At 42.1% G+C, this 20,630-nt stretch overlaps 1 protein-coding gene across 3 annotated transcripts in view; it reads left to right on the top strand.

Annotated features, from left to right (window-relative positions):
* Nucleotides 1–20,630, top strand: part of LOC149150249 (Zinc finger C-x8-C-x5-C-x3-H type family protein) — a 375,155-nt gene that overhangs the window by 152,721 nt on the left and 201,804 nt on the right. The gene's annotated exons all lie outside the window — the stretch shown is intronic.

The raw sequence follows: 20,630 nt of genomic DNA, 5'->3' as shown, positions 1-20,630 counted from the left end.
CCTATGGTAGAGATCATATGTACAAGTCTCTCTCTCTCTCTCTATCAAGATTATCAATCTCATCATAAGGAAAGATACATAACATCCAATACATCCCAAAAACAATAACCCTATGGCATCCACATTAGTGCCCAACTGACCATTGGGATCAATCAATGAGGTCGAACCAATCATAAACACATGGTACATCTCCTGAACCACAAACAAAGTCTCCCAGCCCACAGCCTACGGGAGGAATTCCTATATAGTCTCTCGGTCCACGACCTAATGGAGAGGACTCATCTTTCCTGACCAAACCATACGTCTCCTGGCCACAACTTAAGGAAGGGAGCTCATTATCAATCTCCCTGACCAAACCATAGGTCTCCTAGTCAACACCTAAGGGAGAGATCACAAAATCAATATCCTTGACCAAATAGGTCTCCCGGTAAAAACCTAAGGGATCACTTCAGGCTTGAGAACCAAGCTCCCCGACCAGATTCACTGGCCTCTCGGTGAACTGACGTAAGGGAGTGATAAACTTCCTAACAAATCCATAGGTCTCCCAATCCTAGCCTAAGGAAGATTCATGATGCTATCAATTAATGTTTCCTCTCCAAAGGGAACTTCAACCCTTCCAGGCTTCTCACATAAACATCAACAACCTACTTAACAACAAAAAGAAAAAAAAGGTGTGCCATGGTTGAATCCAACATGGAATAAGTGGCTTCTCCCAGAAGAAAACATCAATAACATGCTCATTAATAGAAATCCAGTAGAAAACAACATCCAACTATTTAGCTTTAGACTTCTTACAAAAGTGATCATCATCAACCTGCTCATCGGTAGACATGTATGTCATGGTCGATTCCAACACAAGATCAAATAGATCAACAAACAACTTCTGAAGTCAAACTGCTTCACAAACCAACTACATTTCTAGCTTCAATTGTGCTACTTGCAACATGAACATCCATGTCATTCACCACCTAGAATACATCAAGTCCAGACTCCAAATAGAGTCAATAATTCCATGCATCGAGTCGTTCAACGAACCAGTCATAAAATCAACCAACTTAACAACAAAGTCTTGCAACTTCTTCAAATTATTCATCAAGGACATGTCCATGGACTCGTAGTCCGTTGCAACAAATATATCACCAAGCTCATGCCTTTATGAGAACAACTCCCTCTTACACTGTATGGAGAGGACCTCAGTCCTTTTCAGAAACATATCATCAATACATAGCAAAAAAAACTCACGAGCTTATCTTCAATAGATTTGGATCATCATCATTCTTCAAGGCATCTAGTCAACTTCATCTTGAAAGTCACACCTGACTTCTTTTCGTCATAGATCAAAACATGCTTCAATTTTAGGCTGGTTTGCTCCTTTTGAGTACAGAGTTCATCCAATCACAAGTATTGTCACATTGTTCTTCCATCCATTTTCAATGATTGCCATACCTTGGCAGTCTTTATTATGTTCCTGCAATCCTCACTAGGAGGCCATGGAAGAACAAATACAACCAAGTAATTATACAAAGAAAGGAGTCTCATATTGAAACAACAAAAGAAACAATCAAGAAAGTACTTATTTCTTGAGAATGTGTGAGCTCCCTTTTGATCTTAGTCTTCTTGGGTCCAACCAACCTTGTTTGAATCATCAATAGTTAATCCCATCCACATCATCAAGGAGTTGATCTCGTTCACATCATCATCATCAAACAGTCCACACCATCAAGAAGTCCATATCATCATCAAGAAGTCCATATCAACAAGGAGTTCATCATCATTGGGAAGTCCACATCATTAAGGAGTTCATAATCAAGGAGTTCACATGATCAAGGAGTTAATGCCATCATTATGAAGTCCACATCATCAGTAACATTTAAAAAATAAAAGAAATACAAGATACGAACATGTAAACTCCCTTGTAAACTTTAGTCTTCTTGCATCCAACCTACAAATCAACCTCATCATCAAGATGTCAAATCTTCTAGGAGCAAGGGTTTCTTCTTTGAAGTGGAAGCAATCAATCCATAAGCTCAAGGATTTCTTCTCCAACCGATTTTGTTTAGATAGGGTTAATAAATGTTTGGCTAGGGTTTTAGCTTCAAACCCTACTAATTCAAATCTTTCCTCTAGTACGCAGTGTGCCTTAGATAAGCTTTCATAGCATGCCATAGAGAAGCTCACATAACATCACAGAGATGGGCTTGAATTATAACAACAAACCACAGACTTATGTGCCACAAAATTCAACTCACTTAATTGCATTTTCAACCCTCGAACCAGAACAAATTGTATTTCACGATCACGTTGCATGTGAGACCAAAAGATGGACTCCCGTCATTACAACTAGTTTTTTACTTGTGTTGTATTCATTGCCAAAGTAGTGCTCATAATCCCTGAGTGACGTCCTTCACCACAAGTGACATTCTTTGTCATACCTACAACTTCCGCTGTAGGACTTCACGATACACATGACCAACTATTTATGCTCCATCATAGTCGAACAATAACTAAATCACAACGGGGATATACATTATGCCTCTATTTAGTTGTAGTGGGTTAAACGTACATTAACCAATTGACATCCAAACTTGGGGTTATAATCCATATCAATGACCAATAATAAAATTTCAACCTATCCGTTAATATTTAGTCAAAGTGATGCATGCCAACAAGTTTTCCTCCATTTGCAACAGTGATACTAACCAAGTAATTATTTTGACGAGTCACATATTTCTTTTGCGATTTTTCCCTGGGCCTGTGCTATATTATCACAATGAATGTTACCTTTGGCAAACCTCTACGAACTATGGCTAGGGCCGGATCACGCCATCAATCGCACTTAGATTTGATTGATCACGGAGTTTGTTACGCATGCACATGTCTTTGTTTTTCATGCTCACAGACATTATGAGATGTTTTGGACTAGAACCAGTCTTAGACTAGATTGTATATGTGACATGGCTTTACAAGTGTTTGTTCGTCACGTGAACTAACCAAAATTAATTGTATCTCAAGAACTCGTTGACCAAGAATTTAAATGACAACCATGGAACCAGGTCAACGAACCATAACGTTGAAGCAATGAACCATAAAAAAACAACAAACCATAACCAATGAACTGTAACTAAGAAATCACAGATGATTTATCAGTGGACCATAATCACTAAACAATGAACCATACCAAAAAAACACAGGCAATTTCAAGCTCGGACAGGCCATAGATGGAACTTTAACAGGCCATAGAAGAAGAACAAAGGCCTTAGAGATGATCCATATATGCTTCTAATTTCTTTAGAGGTAATGTAGTCCTTTTCTCAACCGCGCATTAAATCAAGCTTTAATACCCTATTGAGATTTCTATGGAACAAGTTAGAATAAATTTTTTTCCACTGATAACTACCTCCAATGATCAATTAGCATTAATTTCACATAACATTCACCCAATATCATTAAGGCGTTATACACAAGAAAATTTCAACCATTAAACATGAAAGAGCAGTAGAAATACAATAAGACGAGACACAAAAAATTTAGGTTTGAGGCTAGGGAAAAACCGAGAAATATTTCCTTATGAGAGAGAGTACAAAATTCGTTAACACTTCAAAAATACCAATATCTAGATAATAACCAACTAGGTACCATGAACAAGTTGAAGTGCCAAGCCAAGTTCCTATCACTCCTTCAGATTTTTGGCCCCCATCCTCTTGCTCCCAACTTTGCTTGTTAATTTTAGGTATGTTCTATGCTTAGTGCAATTTACTTCATTTTTTCCATATTAGCCCAATGACAATATTCAGATTAGCAATCACATCAACATGATAGTAAAGTGCAGATAGAACATAAACATAAATTGCAGAAAACAAGCCAAGACAAGAGGACCTAAGATGTGGTGCCAGCCAGGGACAAACCCCAATGTGGGGAAACCCTTGATCAATTCTTCTTATATTCTTCAATAGTTCAGTAGAGAGAGATAGTACATATACATCAGAAGTCAACACTTTGACTTGATAAGATAAGAGCAGAGATCTTCAATGTGAAGATGACATAATGAGGTTGTAGATCTGATGACAAGGACTACATATCTGAACTTAGGTGAAGGCATACTACTTCAACTGATTATCCAAGGTGATTCCATCACCATGCTGCATCAACCATGCTGCATCCATCATGATGCCGCATCGTTGCTAGCTGACTAATTCTTAACTCATGACAATAGATTTGACCATCTCATATTACAGCAACATCATATAGTCATCAAAATTAGCTTTAGATCTCAACAACATTATACACGACACCATGTTAGATTAAGTTAATGATCTGAACCCTCAGATACCCATAAGAAATATTTGACCTTGGTGTTATGGCCTATAGCCTAACACACAGTTTTCCTATAACAGCATAAACATTATTCTTGATCTTCCAATGATATCCCAACAGGTTTGATCCACTGCTTCTTTTAACTCGGCCTCCTTACAAGAAGGAACCATCCTCACACAATTGCAAGAGGGAGGCTCAAACAATCCCTTAACTTATTTTAGTTTCATTATGTATGATGGCTACTTTGCTGCGGCTAGATGACAACAAATAGAAGCCCTTCTAAACTGCGTATTTAGGGTCCTTATTACAGTGTATAGGTTCACTATTGATCAACTCTCCTTTGTTGCGAATAGGGCTTCATCTTAACTGTGGATTAGGGCATCATCAAACAACAGATTATTAGGCTGCGTTAGGGATCCTTTGATAGCGTGTAAGTGTCGCCCTTAATTGCTTATTACATCAACCTTGAGGACTGCGGCTAGGGCAGCTTATATAGACTCCTCTTTGACTGTATCTAGGGCTGGTTAAGGCCTCCTCTTCCCAACATATAAAGATCCTCTTCTTGCTGCGTAGACAGGTCTCCTTTTGCTACATGTAAAAGCTCCCTTTTACAGCGGCCTATATATCTTCTTCCTCTGTGGCTAGGAACAATGTATAGATTAGACTAGTGTTTAGGTCTTTCCTTGCCATGATATGGAAGCCTCCTTCACTGCATCTTAGGGTACTCTCCTTAACTGTAATTTAGGGCAGCGTAGGCACACTTAGAAGACCCTTTCTCCTCCACTTCTAGGGTTTCTCCGTGACTGTAGTTAGGGATCTCCATGACAGCGTTAGGTCATCTTCCTGATAACGTTAGGGCTTCTTCCTTGGTTGTGTTAAGGATTCTTCATCAGGGCAGCGAAGAGCCTTCTCTTCCATGACTGCATCTAGATTTAGGGCATCTCCTCTAGGGAAGCATATCCTCTTTAGATATCTCCTCCCACCAAAACCGAAAGACAAGTGGAGAGGAAGAGATCACAAGAGGTGTGTCTAAAATGACTTGCAAGCCACCTCTATTTATAGTGCAACGGTGAGGATAGATGGGGCAATTTGGTAGCTGGCCGAGCTTGACGAATTGTCACATAACACAAATAAATTCATATCTCCATGAATACATATCGGAATTAGATGATCTTTAGATAAATCCTACACCTCTCGATGAGAGGAATCCAAGAAAAATATCAACTGCCATGAATAAGATGACCCGCACGGAGTTTGGCCCTAGTTGCCAATTTTAACACTCCCTCTCAACTAGGGAGAACTCCATTTGCTAGTCTGTACCATCTATGCCATCAGTGCCTTGCACTACTTTTCTTTGCTCTGCTTTGCTGAACTATGAAGAAGAAGAAGTGATCGAGAATGTATCATACCATCCTCTATTGACCCGAAGTCAGTTCCATATAAAAGAGAGTGTCTCATCCCACTCTTACTGACCCGAAGTTAGTTCCAATAAACAGATTTTGTCAAAACACTCTTACCGACCCGAAGTCAGTTCCAATAAAGAGAGTGTCAAAACACACTTACTGACCCGAAGTCAGTTCCAATTGATCCCAGATTAATATCATCCTACCATGGGAGTACGGTAGTAACACGATGCGTCTATTGGTACTACTGTGGTCCCTATCTTCATTTCCCTACTCATTGGCCAAATGAGAGGTACTTTCCATGAGTCCCAGACTGCATGGGTAGGATGTCTTAGCAGGAGAATGATGAACCACTCATCCTGCCTACATGTCACCATTGGTTATCCCAGGGGAAGGCTGAACCACTCACCCTATACACAACAAATCACTAGGGGAAGGTTGGACCACTCAAGTTATTATTGTATCTCAGCAGGAGAAGGATGAACCACTCATCTGGCCTACATAGCAGACCACTAGGGGAAGGCTGAACCACTCACCCTATGGTTGCTCATCGCTCCAATAAGTACCCCGAATCGATGAGCATAGGGGTCCATTATAATATGGGGCATCTCGACATTGGCAGAGGGGTTTCCAGGAGCGAAATCGAGGCTCAGAGGAAGTCAAACCGAGAACTTCTAGACGGGAAGTTGAGAGACTCGAAAGAGTCGAAAGAGGAGCAACAAAATGACAGTGAATGGGCTGAGAGATCAGGATAGATTGGACGGAGCTTCCAACTTCGTAGTCTGGAAGGCCAGGATCTTGTCCATTTTAGACAGGTATCTCATCAAGCACTTCGCCTTGAAAACGATAGCGATCCCAGTTGACCCGATTGAAAATGAGAAGTACAAAGAAGTAATGGCCAGGGCTAAGTGCATCATCCTTGACAGGGTCAAGGATCATGTGGTACCACATATTGCCGAGAAGGGTACGACAAATGAGATGTGGGATGCCTTGAAGAAGTTGTATCAACATACTTCCGTGTAGAGGAAGATGCTTCTAGAAAATCAGCTGCGGTCATACTAGATGCAGAGGGGGGATTGACAGAGATCCGGGATCAACTGACTTCCATAGGGGCCACACTAGATGAGTAGATGTTGGTGAAGACTGCACTAAACACAGTCTCAGAAGACTAGAAGGTATTTGTGTACAGCGTACTGGGCAGGTCAAACCTTCCGGATTGGGAGGAACTGTGGTGATCTGGAATTGATCCAAGACAATTAATTAAGGTATTACAGACTCATGTGCATGGATGTGCCTATGTTATTTTATGCAACGGATCGATAAGATTGCGAAATACATCGGCACTGAAACAGTTAGAGAAAACATAACAGGCAAACATGTAAACACAACAAGTTTAATAAGGAGTTCACCCAATACTCTTGGGCTATGTCTCCCGGTCCAGCCTTCAGTGGTGGCCTCTCTATTATGTTTTCAAAGCAGAGTTTTTACAACAATGAGCTCAATTTGAGTCTCATTCAACATATATAAATCAACAAGACAGTACTTGGATTCCCCAAGTCTCTGGAATACACAGACTCTCCTTACTGAAATCTCGACCTCTATTGGTCACAGTAGTATGAGTCCAAGCTGAGATTCAATACATGACAGGCATATACAGAAGAGTTCGCTTGAACCTCTCAAGCCCCTTTTGGAGCACACAAACTCTCTGACTCTCTCTGGCTCTGTCTCGATGCTGCCTTTGATTTTGTAGGTCAGCTCGACTTCCTCTCTGTTCTCTGCTCTTAGCTTTCTTAACTCGCTTACTTCTTTCTCATTGCTTGTTCTGTCTCTGTTAGTTCATGGCTTTAGAGCCAATTTGCTTTCTGACTGTTTGTTCCCGCTTCCTGGCTTTCTGGTTTCCCTGCCTCTGTCCATTTGAATTCCTCTGTTTTGCGTTATCATCACCATGTAATGCCTCCCAGGGAGGTGGCCACCTATTTCGTAATGAACTGAGTGTCAGTTCTCTTGGACGTCTTTGAAACAACCGTTTTTACCGTTAACTCCAAGAATGCCTGCGAACACAAACTTCTGCCAACGCATTGTGCACATCTGACTTCAAATCTCATACAACTCTGTCTGTTTACCTCGTTAGGTCTGGTCATCCATTGGAACGCATTTCCGCTGTCGATCTGGAGCCTCTAGATCCTACAGTCTTCGCCCATATTGGGTGGGTAAGTAACATGATGTTTAACCATTCGATGCGAGCGGTTTTCTCTCTCTTCCGTCGGATGCGTGGCATCCATTGTGTGGCATCGGGTGGGACTCGGTTGAAATCGCTTACCGCTCGAAGCCCTTCTGATATTCTACCAGTTTTTGTGGGACCCCGCCTCCAATAGAATCGGCGCGATATCCGTTACATTTTATAACTTTTCGGGTCTGGGCATTTGGGGCTTTTCCTTCTTTGAGGGTTTTGCCCGGGGTAATCGCATATCAGAAACCACCCCCGTTTCTCAAAAATACCTCCCGTTTTGCTAATTTGTGACAATGCACATTGCCATGGGCCGACGGTCTGCGCGCTTGACCGAGGGTCCTCGTTGCTCCATGCTGGTTACCATTTGCAATTGTTTCGAGGATATTTTTGATAAGCTCGATCTTTGTAGGACTTTGAATCTTTGGCATGAATTTTACAGAGTTCGTGAAAACTTGGAAAGTGTTTTAGGATCCAATTCGGATCATGACCTTCCCACTGAAAAAGCTTTTGGACCACCAAAAGTTGGTTTTTAAGCATCAATCATGTGAGGGTATAGATTCCTCGCTTGCCCAATTTCTATCCATTTTGCACTGCTTGGTTTTGGACCTTTGAGCCTAATCCTAAGGTACTGAACATCCCCTCTGCGCACAGTTCTCACCTTCCTGTCCAGAACTGTATGTTCCTACAACTCATTGAGATATTCAGGCAACAAATCATCAATAGAAGGCAATTGACTTTGCTCTTCAAGATCTTCAATCAATGAAGGTTCAAATAGTCTCAAGCTATTTGCATTAACAACTGAGTAGATGTGCATGTAAGCTGGTAAATCAAGGCGAAAAGTATTCTCACCAATCTTCTCAAGTATCTTGAAAGGTCCATACCTTATTGGCTTCAGCTTCTTACCTTCACCTTGCATTCTGCCTTTGCTGATATACAACCAGACTTGATCACCAACTTGGAAACTATGCTCAATCCGATACTTATCATGCCTTACCTTGTACTTGGCTTGGCTCTTTTCCCACTGTTCTTGTACTGCCTGGTGAATCTCTTGGATTTGTTCAATGAATTTGGTTGCCTTGTCCACATCACTGTGTCCATCAACTGCTATGTCCTTACCAAAGACAAAATCCAAGGGAGACCTTGGTGTGAAACCAAAACGGGTCTCAAAAGGAGATCTCTGTGTAGAAGAATGTTTAGCTCGGTTGTAAGCATGCTGCACATAACATAAATGTTCATTCCAAAGCTTGGGATGCTTGCTGTTATAGCCTCTGAGCAACTGAATCACTGTCCTATTGACCACTTCTGTTTGGCCATTTGTTTGCGGATGAAAAGCTGTGCTCTTCTTCAGTCTGGTGTCCATCAATTCCCACAGACTTGACCAAAATTTCCCAACAAATCCGCTCTCTCGATCATATATAATGGAAGTGGGTAATCCAAAATGAACCCATACATGCTGAAAGAACAACTTTGCAGTTTGTTCAGCTGTAATCTGTTTGTTGCAACGTGTTAAACTTAAAATACACATTTTGTTGAACCTATCCACAACAACATATAAATAGTCATGACCTTTTCTAGATTTAGGCAGTCCCCCAACAAAGTCCATGGAAACACTTTCCCAAGCATGAGAAGGAACTGGTAGTGGAGTGTACAAGCCTAGTTTTCTATTCTTGGGCTTGCTTTTAGCACACATGGTACACCCTCTTACATATCTAGAAACTATCTCGAGTGTACAAGCCTAGTTTTCTATTCTTGGGCTTGCTTTTAGCACACATGGTACACCCTCTTACATATCTAGAAACTATCTCATTCATTTTTGGCCAATAACAAAATCTTTGCAGCTGTGTAACTGTTTTACTCACATCAGAGTGACCTGATATTAGAGAAGTGTGTGCTTCTCGAATTATCTTTACTCTTTCAGTTTGTGGAATGCATAACTTTCCAAAATGATACAAGAGTTGGTCCTTGACATGATAATCCAATTTTTCTACTTGTTTGCCGCGACTTAAGGTTGCATATACATCTTTAAAATCCATATCTTGAGCATAATGTTCAATGTAGCTTTCACGCAATACTGAATTATGCTCAAGTATAGTAGATGCATTTATGATTGGTCTGGATAACATATCTGCAACTTTATTGTGTATGCCCTTTTTATATCTGATGACAAGATGAAACTGTTGTAGAAAACCCATCCACCTATAGTGTCTTGATTGCTGCAACTTAGTTCGTGAGTGCAAATATTGAAGTGGTTGATGATCAGTGTGTATAACTGTCTCTTTACCCATTAGATAATGTTTCCACTTTTTCACACTCTGTACTAATCCACACAATTCTTTATCATATTTGTGATAATTAACTACTGCAGAATTAAATGTCTCAGAATGATAACATATGGGTTTACTGTGCTGCGTCAACACTGCTCCCATGGCATAGTCACTGGCATCCGTTTGAATCTCAAAAGGTCTTTGAAGATCGGGCAGTGCTAGTACTGGGGCTATACTAATATTTTCTTTCAAGGTGTCGAAGGCTTTTTGCTGTTTGCCTCTTCACCGAAACACCTTGTTCAATCCTATTAAAGCATGTAAGGGAGCTGCAATTAAGGAAAAGTTAGAAATAAACTTTCTCCAATATTGTGCTGCTCCTAGGAAGCTTCTAATTTCTGTAGCAAATTTCGGTTTAGGCCAGTTTACAATGGCTGCAACTTTAGAGGGATCTATTTTCAATTCACCACCCCCTACAATATGACCCAAATAATTCAAAGATGTTTTGCCAAATTCACATTTTGAGAGCTTAACATAAAGATTTTCTCTTTTCAAAACATCTAGAGTCTGCTTTATATGCTTTAAATGTTCTTCCCATGTTTTACTAAATATAAGAATGTCATCTAGATATACAATGACAAAATCATCAATAAAAGGTCTGAGTACATCATTCATTACTCTCATGAAAGTAGCAGGAGCATTAGTTAAGCCAAAAGGCATAACCAACCACTCATACAATCCCTGCTTTGTTTTGAAAGCAGTCTTCCATGCATCTTGCTCTGCAACTCTGACCTGATGGTAGCCACTATGCAAGTCCAACTTGGAAAAATAAACAACTTCTTTCAATTGATCTAATAGATCATCTATGCGAGGAAGGGGATAATGATTTTTGATTGTTATCTTATTTAGTGCTCGGTAATCAATGCATATTCTCCATGAGCCATCTTTCTTTCTCACCAAGACAATTGGAGATCCACATGGCGATGTGCTAGGACATATGAACCCTTTCTCGAGCAGTTCCTGTACCTGCTTCTTGATTTCTGCATTCTCTAAAGCGGACAACCTTTTATACCTGTGGCTGCAATCGTTGTTTCATCCCCTGAGTTTGACCCCAAATCCTTCTGAATAACTGCAACAGTTTTCTTCTTTTTGCCATTGTACTTCGTGGGTTTCAGCTCCGGATGTAGAATCCAGTAGTGTTCATCATCATGCCCATCCTTCTTGCAGTGAGTGCATGAAGGCTTGGTCTTTTGTACAACATTTATCTTCCTCTCTTTCCATTTTGGTTTTTTTTTTTCCTTATTCTTGCCTACAATGGGTTTTGATGATCCCCCAACTTCTGGGTTCACATTCTTACCTTTAGCCTCTAGATGTGTAGCCTGAACAGATACCTCACCTATGCTAGTGGGATTAAACATGAGAATGGTGTGCTTTAAATAGCTGTGTAGACCACCTATATATTTCAACAGGGTTTCAGGTGAGTCTAAAGAAATTCCTAGAACCAAAGCTCTTTTTCTAAATTCTTGAGTGTAGCATTGTACACTTTGGCCTTTTAATTGGCAAAGAGTTTGCCAACTCATCATGGCTTGCTACATATAAGCTAGTGGATAGAACTGTTTTTTAATTGCATAAACAAATTCACTCCAGACAGAAAGAATTTTACCATGCTTCTTCATGTCAGCTTGTGTCCTGCCTTCCCACCATACCAAGGCAGTGCCCCCAAGGCGTAGGCTGGCCAGCTGAATCTTACTCTTGTCTGAATCAATGCTCTGCACCCTGTAGTATACATCAATTTGTCTAATCCAATTATCCAACTTTTCTGCATTTAACTCTCCATCATATATCGACAAATCAAATTTAACATATAATTTAATCAAAAATGTTTTCTTTTTATTTTCAGGGCTATTAGGAGGTGTGGGAAGTTTTTCTTCTTTCTCTTTGCCTTTAGAGTGGTCATGGAGGAGAGATTCTTCTACTCCTTTATCATGTTTGGAGTTTGATGAATCTTCATCTCTACCTTTCTTAAATTCTCTATACATTTATTCTACCATGGCTTTCATGGTCAAGAAACTGTCCATGAACTGGGAGTCTGATTCCAAGGGACTTTCTTCTGACATTTTCCTCTTAGGATAGACTTTTCCAATTTCTGGGTTAGCTTCAACCAATTCTCCTTCTCCTAATTTAAGCTTTGATCTAGTTAGCATTCAACAACAAAATCCAACACAAGCTTGTCTAACCTTAGTAACTTAGAGCTCTGATACCACTTGATTTGGAATTGATCCAAGACAATTAATTAAGGTATTACAGAGTCATGTGCATGGATGTGCTTATGTTATTTTATGCAACAGATCGATAAGATTGCGAAACACACCGACACTGAAGCAGTTAGAGAAAACATAACAGGCAAACATGTAAACACAACAAGTTTAATAAGGAGTTCACCCAATAGTCCTGGGCTACGTCTCCCGGTCTAGCCTTCAGTGGTGGCCTCTCTATTATGTTTTCAAAGCAGAGTTTTTACAACAGTGAGCTCAATTTGAGTCTCACTCAACAGATATAAATCAGCAAGACTGTACTTGGATTCCCCAAGTCTTTGGAGTACACAGACTCTCCTTACTGAATCTCGACCTCTATTGGTCATAATAGTATGAGTCCAAGCTGAGACTCAATACATGACAGGCATATACAGAGGAGTTCGCTTGAACCTCTCAAGCCCCTTCTGGAGTACACAGACTCTCTAACTCTCTTTGGCTCTGTCTCGATGCTTCCTTTGCTTCTGCAGGTCAGCTCGACTTCCTCTCTCTGTTCTCTGCTCTTAGCTTTGTTAACTCACTTACTTCTTTCTCACTGCTTGCTCTGTCTTTGTCAGTTCGTGGCTTTAAAGTCAATTTGCTTTCTGACTATTTGTTCCCTCTTCCCGGCTTTCCGGTTTCCCTGCCTCTATCCGTTTGAATTCCTTTGTTCTGCGTCATCATCACTGTGTAACGCCTCCAAGGGAGGTGGCCACCTATTTCGTAACGATTTGAGTGTCAGTGCTCTTGGATGTCTTTGAAACGACTGTTTTTACCGTTAACTCCAAGAATGCTCGCGAACACAACCTTTTGCCAACGCATCGTCCACGTCGGACTTCAAATCTCATACAACTCTGTCTGTTTACCTCGTCAGGTCCGGTCATCCATCGGAACACATTTCCACTGTCGATCTGGAGCCTCCAGATCCTAGGTCTCTGTCCATATCGGGCGGGTAAGTAACGTGATGTTTCCCTGTCCGATGCGAGCAATTTTCTCTCTCTTCCGCCGGACGCGTGGCATCCATTGTGTGGCATCGCGTGGGACTCGGTTGAAACCGCTTATCGCTCGAAGCCCTTCCGATATTCTGCTGGTTTTTTTGGGACCCCGCCTCTGACGGAATCAACGCAATATCCATTACATTTTATAACTTTTCGCGTCTGGACATTCAGGGCTTTTCCTTCTTTGAGGGGTTTGCCTGACGATATGCAATTAGCGACAAGTCGCTAATCGCATATCAGAAACCACCCTCGTTTCTCGAAAAGACCACCTATTTTGCTAATTCGTGGCAACGCGCATTACCATGGGCCGACAGTCTACGCGCTTGACCGAGGGTCCTCGTTGCTCCGCGCTGGTCACCATTTGCAACTGTTTCGAGGATATTTCTGATAAGCTTGATCTTTGCAAGACTTTGAAACTTTGGCATGAATTTTACAGAGTTCGTGAAAACTTAGAGAGTGTTTTAGGATTCAATTCGGATCATGTGGGCGGCTCTTCGTCAAGAAGAGATCAGACGTTTGACCAAGGCAGGGTGTAGCGGTAAGGGGATCAGAATCAAGAAGAAGAAAGAGGAGGATGCTGCTCTAGCTAGGCCAGAGAGACTGACGCAGGGTCTAGAGGCAGCACTGGGATATTTTTTGTGGGATAGATTGGCGCTGGAGAGCTGGATAGGGTGACGCAGTCCCTATCAGAGTGATGCAGAGCAGCAGAAGCTGCATTGTTGCTATGGGATCGTTCATACAGTGATTTAGCCGAAATATCTGTCTCCGACTAAGAGGTACTACTGCCGAGGCATTCTTTGTTGGGTAAGCCATTTCTGGTACCCAGTTTATATTCAGAAGCTGCATAATAATAAAACCCTATGAATAGTTGTACCAGTTTTCCTGCATTGGGTTTTTCTAGGGACATTAGTACAAAAACAACAGTGTCACTTGTGTGCTTGTTGATACTATACTTGTATTTATTTTCAGTATTTACATGGTAAATAACTTGTTAAGTAATTGATCAAGTAGGAAGAAATAAATCAAATAGTACAGGGAAAATTTCTAATGGGTTAAACTGAGAAATTATAACATAGTATTAGAGCGTGGTTGCAGATCACAAGATAACTGAAGGCATCAGCCGAGCAATGCAATAGTAGCAGAAACAACTGTCCCGAGTGATAGAGGCTATTCCTAGCAGAAAGTAGTAAGGAAGGGGTGATGTAGAGGGTTTGCGTCATCAGTTCGAGCCAGGAGGAGGATCAACGCTGAGGCAAAGAGGAGTAGACCTGACCTATGCAATGGCCAGTCATTATTTCTCAGTCAGGAAGGATCGACGCTGTGGCCAGGAGGTGCAGATTTTGCCGGTGCCGAGATTGCGTAGAGCCTAGAGGCTTAGACCTTCAGATTGCTGAGGCATAGGAGGCTATGGGTAATTTGCAGAGCGAAAGTCGTGGGTTACTGTGGTCAGAACAGTACCTAAAAGGGCAAGACCAAGGAAGAGGGAGTTGCTGCCGAGGATTTGTAGCCAAGAAATCTGGATTAGTGGTGTAGTTGCAGAAACGATCGGAGTCGAGCATCTCAACATTGGCGTAGGGGTTTCCAGGAGCAAAATCGAGGCTCAGAGGAAGTCAAACTGAGAACTTCCAGATGGGAAGTTGAGAGACTCGAAAGAGTCGAAAGAGAAGCAACAAAATGGCAATGAATGGGCTGAGAGATCAGGATAGATTGGACGAAGCTTCCAACTCTGTAGTCTAGAAGGCGAGGATCTTGTCTATTCTAGACAGGTATCACATCAAGCACTTCGCCTTGAAAACGATAGTGATCCCAGTTGACCCGACTGAAAATGAGAAGTACAAAGAAGCAATGGCCAGGGCTAAGTGCATCATCCTTGACGGGGTCAAGGATCATGTGGTACCACATATTGCCAAGAAGGGTACGATAAATGAGATGTGGGATGCCCTAAAGAAGTTGTATTAACATACTTCCATGTAGAGAAAGATGCTTCTAGAAAATCAGCTATGGTCATACCAGATGCAGAGGGGAGAGCAGATAGATATTTTCCTCAGGCGATTGACAGAGATCTGGGATCGACTTCCATAGGGGCCACGCCGGAGGAGGAGATGTTTGTGAGGACCGCACTAAACACAGTCTCAGAACACTGGGAGGTATTTGTCTAGAGCTTACTGGGCAGGTCGAACCTTTCGGATTGGGAGGAACTCTGGGCGGCTTTGTGTCAAGAAGAGATCTGACGGCTGACCAAGGCAGGGAGTAGCGGTAAGGGGGTCAGAATCAAGAAGGAGGAAGAGGAGGATGGTGTTTTGTCATCTGCGGGAAAGCAGGAGAAACAAAAGAAGAAGGAGCTCTCCAAGGTCAAGTGCTTCCACTGTGGGGAATTGGGTTACTATGTGAACCAGTGTCCAAGGAAGAAAAGCAAGGGAGAGGCTTTTGAGATCAAGGCAATGCCAACGAGGGTAGAGAAAGAAGTGGAGACAGATGACGACTGTGCCATGAGTGCTTATGCGCCACTTGAGAGGAAGTGTGGAGACATCGAACTGTAGTCAAACGGATTACAGATGATGAGGGGCAGGATCCTTGAGGTACCCAACCTCTTGGATTATACCTTGCTACAGGATCCCCGAAGAGAAGTAGCAGGACTGGCGAATGTCGGTAGAGATGGATGCGGATGGAGTGACAGAGGGTGCTACAGTGCAGGAGTCTCGGGACAACGTGAGGCAATAGTGCGAGATGCATGGAGTTGTTGCAGCAGCGCAAAGGTCAGTAGAGGGAGCACTTGTCAGCGACAGAGGGAGCTTCAACATTGGGAGTGTTTCTAGCCTGACAGAGATGTCAGAGTTGGGAGGATTAGTTACTTACTTCTCAGTAACTGAGTTGCAGTGCAGCGGTTAGCAGTGGCAGTGCTATGGGCAGCACGATGCAACATGATGAGAGGGGATGCAGTGCAGATGTAGCAGTGGCAGTGGCAGGGCCATGAGCAGCAACACGAATGTAGAGGGAGTTGTCGTACAGATGCAGCAGCGGCAGTGGCAGGGCCATGGGCAGTAGTACAGGATGCAATAGTGCAGAGGATGTTGGGCGGGTAGGCCTAGCATCAGCGCAGGGACCTATGCTCGATGATTAGGGTGATACTCAGTGAGGAGTATTACTAGAGCACAGTCCTTGCTAAGAGGGAGTGTTGATTTGAGGTAGCATTGGATTTGCTCTAGCCATGACAATTGGTGGAGAGGCTAAAGCACATGAGATCTCCAAGACCTAGAAATGGTTTTTAATGGAGTTCCTAAGTCTAAACCTAAGGAAAATAAAACATTAAAGGGTATTAATATAAAACTGGGTTAGAATGGTCCAGAAGTCATGGATCAAGCCAAATCTAATCTTAGCCATTTATTAGAGATTTAATCTTGGCCATTGATGGACCAACAGAAAAGTATAAGAGGAGGCTTGAGGGTTAGTTGGAGAACACACCAAGAGAGATCAAGAACTCGATTTTCTGGGGCAGGGTTTGCTGAGGAAATTGAGTGAGTGATTTGAGTTGCAGCTGAGGGGCACTGAATACATAGTAGAGAGGCAGAGTTAGTGACGGGAGGATCAACGCAGAAGCCTGGAGAGGTTGACGTAGAGGCAGCGTGGAGCTGCGCAGAGCTAGAGAGGGCTAGCGTGTGAGACGCAGAGGTTGATGCAGAGCCCAGAGAGGTTGACGCTGGGCCAGAGAGACTCACGCTGGGCCAGAGAGGCTGATGCAGGGCCTAGAGGCAACGCTGGGAGATTTTTCATGGGACAAACTAGAGCTAGAGAGCTGGATAGGGTGACGCAGTCCCTATCAGAGTGACGTAGAGCAACAAAAGCTGCGTTCTTGCTGTGGGATCGTTCATTCGGTGGTTTAGCCGGAATATCTGTCTCCGATTGAGAGGTACTACTATCGAGGGCATTCTCTGTTGGGTGAGCCATTTCTGGCACCCAGACTGTATCCAGAAACTGTATAATAATAAAACCCTCTGAATAGCTACACCGGTTTTCCTGCATTGCGTTTTTCTGGGGACATTAGTCCAAAAACAACAGTGTCACTTGTGTGCTTGTTTACTTTTAGTTGATGATCTGTATATGTTGATACTGTACTTGTGTTTATTTTTAGTATTTACATGGTAAATAACTTGTTAAGTAATTGAACAAGTAGGAAGAAATAAATCAGATAGTACAGGAAGAATTTATAATGGGTTAAACTTAGAAATTCCGACACAAGTGATGTGTCCCTTCTATTCAGACACTCCTTCCCAAAATGGCCAAACTCATTGCAAGCAAAGCATTTGCCTTTCCTTAGATCTAGACGTCCCATTGAAGTGACCTTTAGGTAGGCCACCAGACTCTTCCGCTGTGCCACTCTGATAGTCTTCTTTGCTTCGACTTCACCCTTGGTGAATTTGAAGAGGGATGAGGAACCCATTGAGCCTTTTGTCCTTTCCAGCTGTCTTCGATGATTGCTGTTTCACTCTTGCTTGGGCTTTATCTTCACCTCACCTTTGATACCACGTTAATTTTAGGTATGTTCTATGCTTAGTGCAATTTACTTCAATTTTTCCATATTAGCCCAATGTCAATATTCAGATTAGCAATCACATCAGCATGATAGTAAAGTGCTGATATAACATAAGCATAAATCGCATAAAACAAGCCAAGACAAGAGGACCCAAGATGTGGCGCCTGCTAGGGACAAACCCCAATGTGGGGAAATCCTTGATCACTTCTTATATTCTTCAATAGTTTAGCAGAGAGAGAGATAGTACATATACATCATAAGTCAACACTTTGACTTGTCAAGATAAGAGTAGAGATCTTCGTCATGAAGATGACATAATGAGGTTGCATATCTGATGACAAGGACTACAGATCTGAACTCAGGTGAAGGCATACTACTTCAACTGATTCTCCAAGGTGATTCCATCACCATGTTGCACCCAACACCATGCTGCATCAACCATGCTGCATCCATCATGTCATCAACCATGTTGCATCCATCATGATGCTACATCTTTGCTAGCTGACTAATCCTTAACTCATGACAATAGATTTGTCCATCTCATATTATAACATCATCATATTGTCATCAAAATTAGCCTTAGATCTTAGCAACATTATACACGACAACTCCATAGATTAATCTAATGATCTGAAGCCTCAAATACCCATAAGAAATACTTGATTGTGGTGTTATGGCATGCGTAAACATTATCCTTGATCTTCCAATGATATCCCAACAGGTTTGATCCACTGCTTCTTTTAACTCGGCCTCCTTACAAGAAGGAACCATCGTCACACAGTTGCAAGGGGGAGGCTCAAACAGTCACTTAACTTATTCCAATTTCACGCTGTATGATGACTACTTTGTTGCGGGTAGGTGACAACAAATAGAAAACCTTCGAAACTGCGTATTTAGGGTCCTTATTACAGTGTATAGGTTCATTGCTGATCAACTCTCGTTTGCTGCGAATAGGGCTTCATCATAACTATGGATTAGGGCATCATCAAACAACAGATTAGTAGGCTGCATTAGGGCTCCTTTGATAGCGTGTAAGTGTCACCCTTAATTGCGGATTACATCAACCTTGAGGATTGCGGCTAGGGCAGCTTATATAGACTCCTCTTTGACTGTGTCTAGGGCTGGTTAAGGCCTCCTCTTCCTAGCGTATAGGGATCTTCTTGTTGTTGCGTAGATAGGTCTCCTTTTGTTGCATATAAAAGCTCTCTCTTACAACGACAATGTATCTTCTTCCTCTGTAGCTAGGAGTCTCCTTTAGAACAACGTATAGATTAGACCAGTGTTAGGCCTTCACTTGCCACGATATGGAAGCCTCCTTCACTGGATCTTAGGGTACTCTCCCTAACTGTAATTTAGGGCAGCGTAGGCACTCGTGGAAGACCCTTTCTCCCCCACGTCTAGGGCTTCTCCCTGACTGTAATTAGGGCTCTCCATTGCAGCATTAAGGTCATCTTCATGACAATGTTGGGGCTTCTTCCATGGCTGTGTTAAGGCTTCTTCATTAGGGCAACGTAGAGCCTTCTCTTCCATGACTGCATCTAGATTTAGGGCATCTCCTCTAGGGCAGCGTATCCTCTTTAGAGATCTCCTCCCAACAAAACCCAAAGACAAGTGGAGAGGAAGAGATCACAAGAGGTGTGTCTAAAATGACTTGCAAGGCATCTCTATTTATAGTGCAACATGGAGAATAGATGGGGGTAATTTGGTTGCTGTCCGACCTTGTCGAATTGTCAGATAACACAAATAAATTCATATCTCCATGAATACATATCAGAATCAGATGATCTTTAGATCAATCCTACACCTCTCGACGAGAGGAATCCAAGAAAAATATCAGTTGCCATGAATAAGATGATCCACATGGAGTTTGGCCCTAGTTGCCAATTTTAACATTGATGGATTAGAGATAACCAAGACATGATTGATATGTCAAATGAGGAGGAGAGGTCTCGTTTATATAAACTTTGAAGGGGGTCGAATGGGTGCCTCTAAGGGGCCCAACCGACTTTAACAAAAGGAGGCCAACATGAACAATTTTGGAAGCGCAATTTAAATTTAAATTTGAATTTTTCTATTTCTTTGCATGATGAAAATGCCAACCATGGCTATCGTATTTACAACATGGACTAGGGTCAAAGATTAATCCCCAAGGTGAGAGAACAAGGTTATGGTCAAGGTCTATCAATCTTCCAAATCACCCCAATATATATACGAAAAGCCCAAAACATATTAGTATAAACATCCGATTGCAAAATGAGCAAAATACTTTTTGAATAGTTGTCGAGCTTCACCCAAGTGTTGATGCCGGATGGTGAGAAGCACATGGCTGATGCAAATGGTGGAGGCATGCAGCATATCATCATCTAATGGTGGCTGACAGGGGCTGTTAGCTGTCTGGCTAATTGTCAAATGTAGGAGAAAAAATTCCTCCTATGGCATTACCCATTTTGGTGGGTAACAAGACCCAAAAGCCTCGTCACAAATGCACAACGCTTGTCCTCCTAAGTAGGGTGTTATCCAAGTATGAACCTCTCCATGCGGTCACAATGAAATATGTCCACCATGTCGTGAATATATTTCCAATGCCCCACGATAGAATACC

Source organism: Pinus tabuliformis, chromosome 9 (assembly GCF_031772625.1).
Source record: "Pinus tabuliformis cultivar Carrire ecotype Pingquan chromosome 9, CPIR1, whole genome shotgun sequence".
NCBI lineage: Eukaryota > Viridiplantae > Streptophyta > Pinopsida > Pinales > Pinaceae > Pinus > Pinus tabuliformis.
The sequence above is the reverse complement of the archived record's forward strand: the minus strand, read 5'-3'. Positions and strand labels throughout refer to the sequence as shown.